Source organism: Salmo trutta, chromosome 36 (assembly GCF_901001165.1).
Source record: "Salmo trutta chromosome 36, fSalTru1.1, whole genome shotgun sequence".
Classification (NCBI taxonomy): Eukaryota; Metazoa; Chordata; class Actinopteri; order Salmoniformes; family Salmonidae; genus Salmo; species Salmo trutta.
The window spans coordinates 24387702-24396309 of NC_042992.1; positions in this window are offsets into that span (position 1 = coordinate 24387702).

Genomic DNA, 8608 nt, shown 5'->3' on the forward strand with positions numbered 1-8608 from the left:
AGGAAGCTGATAGGGACTGAGTAGTGTTGGGTTATGGGGTTAGGGTTAAAGGAAGCTGAGAGGGACTGAGTAGTGTTGTCTTATGGGGTTAGGGTTAAAGGAAGCTGAGAGGGACTGAGTAGTGTTGTCTTATGGGGTTAGGGTTAAAAGAAGCTGAGAGGGACTGAGTAGTGTTGTCTTATGGGGTTAGGGTTAAAAGAAGCTGAGAGGGACTGAGTAGTGTTGTCTTATGGGGTTAGGGTTAAAGGAAGCTGAGAGGGAATGAGGAGGCTACTGTTGTGTTGTAGGGGATAGCTCAGCCAAAACCAGCCCAGACCAGGTCAAACCGAGGCTACGTTAGAGACGCCCCCTGACTACCAAGACAGACAGCTATGATGTCAAACATCTCCATGGTCTGAAAGACCAGACCGTATATGAAAGCACAACCAAAGGGTGCCCAGCACTATAACTACTATAACTGCAGGGGAAGCGAAGTGACGGGTACAGTGGGAAATGAATGAACGTTCTGAAGCAGAGCTGCACCTGCCTCTCGGAGAAGGAAGGAGAGAAGGGAATCATTGAAGTTTTGTGTCTGCCTCTCTGTGACCAGCCAGCCAGCCAGGCGGGCGGGCGGTGGACCCGCGGCGGTTAGTTGCATATGAAAGTGTAATGAGATGTCTACTGCCTCGCATAGAATCATCGTCTCTCTCTTCTAGGCGAGCTGGACCAGGATAGTAGAGTGTGATAGCACTGACTCCTGGGGAATAGCAGAGCAGAGTGGTCTGGTGAACAATACAGAGCCGGAGGACGAGCAGTGTGTGTGTGTATGTGTGTGTGTGTGTGTGTGTGTGTGTGTGTGTGTGTGTGTGTGTGTGTGTGTGTGTGTGTGTGTGTGTGTGTGTGTGCGTGTGTGCGTGCGTGCGTGCGTATGTGTGTGCGTATGTGCGTGCGTGCGTGCGTGCGTGCGTGTGTGTGTGTGTCAGAGCACACATGGGACGACGACGTTTATGCTACGCACTGACTTTGCTGTGATGGATGCAATGTGCCAGCGGGGCCTATCTAGCCATACCTACTTCCTCGCTCCTTGCCTCAGATTCTGCCTGGTTGTGCATATTCCATGTAGTGTGGATAATAATATCTGAAATTGATTTGTCTGTATTTATTTGTATTTTTATGTCCTTCAAAATAGAACGAACACCTCACTGTTATATGTTAGTAATGGTGTAGGCAGACTGGTCATATGTTAACTACTTCATCTGTGATTGTTATCAGTCGTACTCGTCTTCATATACACAACATTTTATTCTCTGGTATACCTCACTGTGTGTTCTGCGACTATCTGCCCCAGGGACTCAGAAAAACATCACTTTATTACAACGCCCACCTCTACCATCTAAGCTGGGATAACTGCTTGTTTGATTACACATCTGTTGTGGTCTGAGACAAGCTGATTCAGTTAGCTGAGATAGATTGTCGTACAGGACCAAAGGGAACTGTAGATCTGGATAGTGATGTGAAGTACTGCTGTGGGCCTAAGTCAATACGTCAGGTTAAGACGGAATGATAGAAAAAGACCAATGAACCCTACACTTAAGGGCATTGACAATGGATGATTTCACTAAGATGCGTTGTGCAGACCTCACTACCCTCTGGAGACCCTTGTGGTTGATTGGAGATGTTGTTTCCTACCGTCCCCACCTGGGGGCGGCCCATCAGAAAGTCCAGGACCCAGTTGCACAGGGCGGGGTCGAGAACCAGGGTCTCAAGCGTAATGATGAGTTTGGAGGGTACTATGGTGTTGAATGCTGAGCTGTAGTCAATCTCCAATGCAGCAGGGGTGGCAGGTAGCCTAGTGGTTAGAGCATTGAGCCAGTAACCGTAAAGGTTGCTAGATCAAATCCCTGAGCTGACAAGGTAAAAATCTGTCGTTCTGCCCCTGAACAAGGCAGTTAACCCACTGTTCCAAGGCAGTCATTGTAAATAAGAGTTTGTTCTTAACTGACTTGCCTAGTTAAAGAAAATAAAAATGCACTTCCTAACAAACTCACTCACCAAGTCAATGTTATTGTCTGAGGCTACCTGGAACATGTCCATGTGATCGAAGCAATCTTGAAGAGTATGAATCCGATTGGTCAGACCATTGTTGGATAGACCTAAGCACGGGCGCTGTTCTGTTATATGTTTTGCCTGTAGGAGGGGAGCAACAAGATGGAGTCATGGTCAGATTTGCCGAAGGGAGGGCCTTGTATGCATCGCAGAAGTTAGAGTAGCAGTGGTCCAGTGTTTTGCTCGTCATTACAGTAGTCATACAGTACAGTTACGCTAGGCATTACAGTCATCATACACTACAGTTACACTAGGCATTACAGTAGTCAAACACTACAGTTACACTAGGCACATGTAGATGCATGTCATTTATAGCTAAACCTGGTTGATGATTAAAATGACACTCAGACTGACACTGATACATACAGGAACATGAACACGTATTAGTGTTTCACCCATACTGTAGATGTACTGTATGTACTCGCTCTCTTTTTCTCGCTCCTCCTCTTCTTCTTCTTCTTCCTGATTGGTAATAACTATTTACACATCAGACTGTTAGGTTCTTGTTTTTCAGAGTAAATAACTCACGGACACTAGAGAAGCTTAACCAAGTTTAATTCTTTCCAAAGGGTCAACACAGCTGTATTCAGACATCACATTTCACACAAGCACTGATATTTAAAACCCTGATATTTAACCCTTCCTCCTAGGCCGAGTCTCCTCCTCCATATCTGAAGAGCCAATGCATCTCTGTTGCTAGACAGAACCTTAGTTACATCTGTTCTTCCTCACTTCATCTTACCTGACCTCTACCCCAAAGTGCTCACTCCTCCCCAAATCAAGGCTGTCATGGTTATTGATACCAGACTGTGTCTCTTCTCCTCCCAGAGGATCCCTGATGGCTAACAATAACATATCCTGTATAATGTAAACGTTATACATCACCCTCTCTCCCTCAGTGACATTGTTATGTTCTAAGATCTCCACCCGCCTCCCCTACACATTCCAAAGCCATCTGACTCCTACAGATAACCATTAACTTCTGATCTAAAAACCATTCTCTATCATCCCTCAGATACCATACTTCTGATCTATGATGTCTCTAGTATAGCAATGTTCAAAGTTTACCCAGAATCCAACAGTCCCTCCTATTGAACAATAGCTTCCTAATGTTCAGTGTACATAAACTTGGAAATTACTCATAAATGAACAAACAATCATAACAAAACATTCACCGTAAGGTTTACCAACTCAGAAACTTATGGCCTTCGTTCTATGATCACACCATACACAATTTTATTTCCATCTCTCATCACACAACAACAAAATGACATTTCAGCTGAATCTGCTGTCTTGTTCTATGTCAGATGGAGCGGCTTTTAGTTTCTCCCCTTCCTCCTTCTGGTTCCTAAGAGAGTGATAGCACAGGACTTGGAAAGCAACAAAAAGACACAAAACATAACAGCATTAACCTCTCTAGGGGGTATGGGACGTAGCGTCCCACCTGGCCAACATCCGGTGAAATTGCAGAGCGCCAAATTCTAATTAAATCACTATAAATATTTAACTTTCATGAAATCACAAGTGTAATACATCAAAATAAAGCTTAACTTGTTGTTAATCCAGCTACCGTGTCAGATTTCAAAAAGGCTTTACGGCGAAAGCAAACCATGCGATTAGCTGAGGACAGCGCTCAGCACACAAAACATTACATACAGTTACCAGCCAAGTAGATTAGTCACGAAAGTCAGAAATAGCAATAAAATTAATCACTTACCTTTGATGATCTTCGTATGGTTGCACTCACAGGACTCCCATTTACACAATAAATGTTTGTTTTGTTCGATAAAGTCCCTCTTTATATCCAAAAACCTCCATTTTGTTGGCGCATTTTGTTCAGTAATCCAATGGCTCAAATGCGGTCACAACAGGCAGACAAAAATTCCAAAGAGTACCGGTAAAGTTCGTAGAAACATGTCAAACGATGTTTATAATCAATCCTCAGGTTGTTTTTAGCCTATCGTCAATATAAAAGAAAAACAAGAAAGGCACACTCTCGGTCGTGCGCAGGAAACAGCTCTGGGGACACCCCACTATCCACTGACTCAAAGTTGTCATTCTCCCTCATTTTTCAGCATAAAAGCTTGAAACAATGTCTAAAGACTGCTCACAACTAGTGGAAGCCATAGGGAACGGAATCTGGGTCCTATCCCTTTAAATGGTGGATAGGCTTTCATTGGAAAAACAGCTATTTCAAAATAATGGCACTTCCTGGATGGATTTTCCTCAGGTTTTTGCCTGCCATTTCAGTTCTGTTATACTCACAGACATTATATGCATATCCTATCTTCTGGGCCTGAGTAGCAGGCAGTTTACTTTGGGCACACTTTTCATCCGGAGGTGAAAATAGAGGGGGTGTTTGTTTTGTGTGGTTCAGGTTTTTTGGTTTATGTTCTACATTTTCTATTTCTATGTGTGTCACGGGTGTCGTAGGGATTGGACCAAAACGCAGCGGGAATAAATATATTCATCTTCTTTTTTATTGAAGAAGGAAAACAAAAAAAACACGTATACAAAAACAACAAACGACACTAAACAGTTCCGTCAGGTGCACGAACACAAAACAGGAAATAACTACCCACAAATCCCATAGAAAAAACACCATTCTTAAATAGGACCTTCAATTAGAAGCAACGAGGAGCAGCTGCTTCCAATTGAAGGTCAACCAATAAACACCACATAGAAATAAACATACTAGAACTAACATAGAAATAGACTAACAAGAACATAGCCCAACAAACCCCAAAACACTCTAAACAAACACCCCCTGCCATGCCCTGACCAAACTACAATAACAAACAACCTCTTTTACTGGTCAGGACGTGACAGTACCCCCCCAAAGGTGCAGACCCCGGAAGCACCTCACACAAAAATAAACACACAAAAAATAAACCCCAAAACAAAAAATAATCCTAACTAAAGGGAGGGAAGGGAGGGTGGCCACCGTCACCGACGGTTCTTGTGCTACACCCCCCCTTCCCAACCTCCTACTACGGAGGTGGCTCAGGCTCCGGCCTTACTCCCCAACCTAATCTGTCCACCCCCGCTAAATGCTTATTATATTTTACCCTTCCCGAAGTCTCTGGACTAAGGTGCATCGCTGAAGACCTCGGGCTGATGCGCGTCGCTGGAGACCTCGGGCTGATGCGCACCGCTGGAGACCTCGGGCTGATGCGCGTCGCTGGAGACCTCAGACTGGAGGGCGACTCTGGGAGCTCCGGACTGGAGGGCGACTCTGGGAGCTCCGGACTGGAGGGCGACTCTGGGAGCTCCGGACTGGAGGGCGACTCTGGGAGCTCCGGACTGGAGGGCGACTCTGGGAGCTCCGGACTGGAGGGCGACTCTGGGAGCTCCGGACTGGAGGGCGACTCTGGGAGCTTCGGACTGGAGGGCGACTCTGGGAGCTTCGGACTGGAGGGCGACTCTGGGAGCTTCGGACTGGAGGGCGACTCTGGGAGCTTCGGACTGGAGGGCGACTCTGGGAGCTTCGGACTGGAGGGCGACTCTGGGAGCTCCGGACTGGAGGGTGACTCTGGCTGCGCCGGTTCCGGACTGTAGGGCGACTCTGTCGGTTCCGGACTGTGGGCCGTCTCTGTCGGTTCCGGACTGTGGGCCGTCTCTGTCGGTTCCGGACTGTGGGCCGTCTCTGGCGGCTCCGGACTGTGGGCCGTCTCTGTCGGTTCCGGACTGTGGGCCGTCTCTGTCGGCTCCGGACTGTGGGCCATCTCTGGCGGCTCCGGACTGTGGGCCGTCTCTGCCGGCTCCGGACTGTGGGCCGTCTCTGCTGGCTCCAGACTGTGGGCCGTCTCTGCAGGCTCCGAACTGTGGGCCGTCTCTGCAGGCTCCGAACTGTGGGCCGTCTCTGCAGGCTCCGAATTGTGGGCCATCTCTAGACGGGGCACTGTCGCCAGAAGCTCTGGATGGGGCACTGTCGCCGGACACTCTGGACGGGTCACTGTTGCCGGACACTCTGGACGGGGCACTGTTGCCGGACACTCTGGACGGGGCACTGTTGCCGGACACTCTGGACGGGGCACTGTTGCCGGACACTCTGGACGGGGCACTGTTGCCGGACACTCTGGACGGGGCACTGTTGCCGGACACTCTGGACGGGGCACTGTTGCCGGACACTCTGGACGGGGCACTGTTGCCGGACACTCTGGACAGGGCACTGTTGCCGGACACTCTGGACAGGGCACTGTCGTCGGAAGCTCTGGACGGGGACTGCGTACTGAAGGCCTGGTGCGTGGGGCTGGCTTAGGAGGCGCCAGACTAGGGACATGCACCTCAGGGCTAGTGCGAGGAGCAGGAGCAGGACGAGCTGGACTGGGCTGACGCACTGGAGGCCTGGTGCGTAGGGCTGGTTCTGTAGGTACCAGACTGGAGACACGCACCCCAAGGCTAGTGTGAGGAGCGGGAATAGGACGTACTAGACTGGGCTGATGCACTGGAGGCCTGGTGCGTGGTGCTGGCTTTGGAGGTGCCAGACTGGAGACACGCACCTCAGGGCTAGTGCGAGGAGCAGGAACTGGATACACCGGGCCATGAGTAGGCACTGGAGGTCTGGAGCGCACCTCCTGCACAACCCGTCCTGGCTGGATGGTAATAGTAGCCCTGCACGAGGGGAGTGCTGGCATCGGGCGAACTGGGCTGTGCAGAGGCCTGATGGCTGCCGTGCGTAGAGCAGGCGTAGGGTAGCCTGGGCCTAGGAGGCGCACTGGTGGCCAGATGTGCTGCGCAGGCATCCTCCTTCCAGGCTCGATGCCCACTCTAGCACGGCACTTGCGAGGGGCTGGGCTCGCTCGCACCCGACTGTGCGTGCGCATGGGCGAGATCGTGCGCACTTCTGCATACACCGGTGCTCTCCACTCCACACGCTCCCCATAATAAGCACGGGGAGTTGGCTTAGGGCTCACCCTTGGCCCAGCCAAACTACCCGTGTGCCCCCCCCAAAAAAAATGTATTGGGGGGGCCTCTCAGGCTTCCTTGCCAGCCATGTTCCCGCATAGCGTCCCCGGGCCTCTTCAGCCTTCCTCCATGGTCCTTCTCCCGCTAGTATCTGCTCCCAAGTCCAAAACTCCTTATAGCTCTGCTGCTGCTCCTTCCTCCGCTGCTTGGTCCGTTGGTGGTGGGTAGTTCTGTCACGGGTGTCATAGGGATTGGACCAAAACGCAGCGGGAATATGTATACTCATCTTCTTTTTTATTGAAGAAGGAAAACCCCAAAAACACGTATACAAAAACAACAAATGACACTAAACAGTCCCGTCAGGTGCACAAACAAAAAACAGGAAATAACTACTCACAAATCCCATAGAACAAACACCCCTCTTAAATAGGTCCTTCAATTAGAAGCAACGAGGAGCAGCTGCTTCCAATTGAAGGTCAACCCAATAAACACCACATAGAAATAAACATACTAGAACTAACAAGAACATAGCCCAACAAACCCCGAAACACTCTAAACAAACACCCCTCTTAAATAAGAACATAGCCCAACAAACCCCAAAACACTCTAAACAAACACCCCCTGCCACGCCCCGACAAAACTACAATAACAAACAACCTCTTTAACTGGTCAGGACGTGACAATGTGTTTATCTAGTTTTTCTATTTCTATGTTGGGGTTTTGGTAGTACCTCCAATTAGAGGGAGCTGGTTGTCGTTGCCTCTAATTGGAGGCCATATTTAGTTGGGTTAGTTTCTCTTGTGTTTTGTGGGTGGTTGTTTCCTGTATAGTTTGTGCACCTTACGGGACTGGTTTCGTCGTTTGATTTGTTTAAGTGTTCTTTCCTTCAATAAATAAGAAGATGATCAATATACCCGCTGCATTTTGGTCCACTCCTTACGACGCCCATTACACCTATTGTGCTTTCTCATATGATGATTTATGACCCTATTCCATCAAATAGTCTACCAATGTGGTGAGGTCTCGCATTTGAATTGTTTTGTCTTTTGACGCTAATAACAAATCATCCACATATTGAACCAACAGAACCTTCAAATGTACACTCTTTTAACGATTGTTTGAATGCAGAATGATACCAAATGGGTCTATTTGTAAATCCCATCGGGGCCCTAGCCCACGTATATTGCTCCCCCTGGTAACGGAACCCAAACCAGTATCGTGACTCCTCAGCCATCTGCACAGACCAAAATCCGTTTTTCATGTCTAACACACTGTACCATTCTGAGTCTGAGGGAATAGATGCCAATAGGTCTGCCAAATCTGCTACCACTGGTGTGATTTTCACTGCATGCTTGTTTATGCTGCGAAAATCCACAGTAATACGCCATTTTAGTCCCTTTTTCACCGGATATAAAGAGCCGTTGCATCGAGCTGGTCCGCGGATCATTATGCCACGTTAAAGTAATATTGGAAGGTCCTCCGCCAACGATTTCTCAGCCGCTGGTTTAATAGGGTATTGCTTCATTGGTTGTGGCGGTTCTCCCTCAACCGCAACAGGCTTACAACCTTTGATTAGACCACAATCGAATGCGTATTTTGCCCATAATGGATGGTC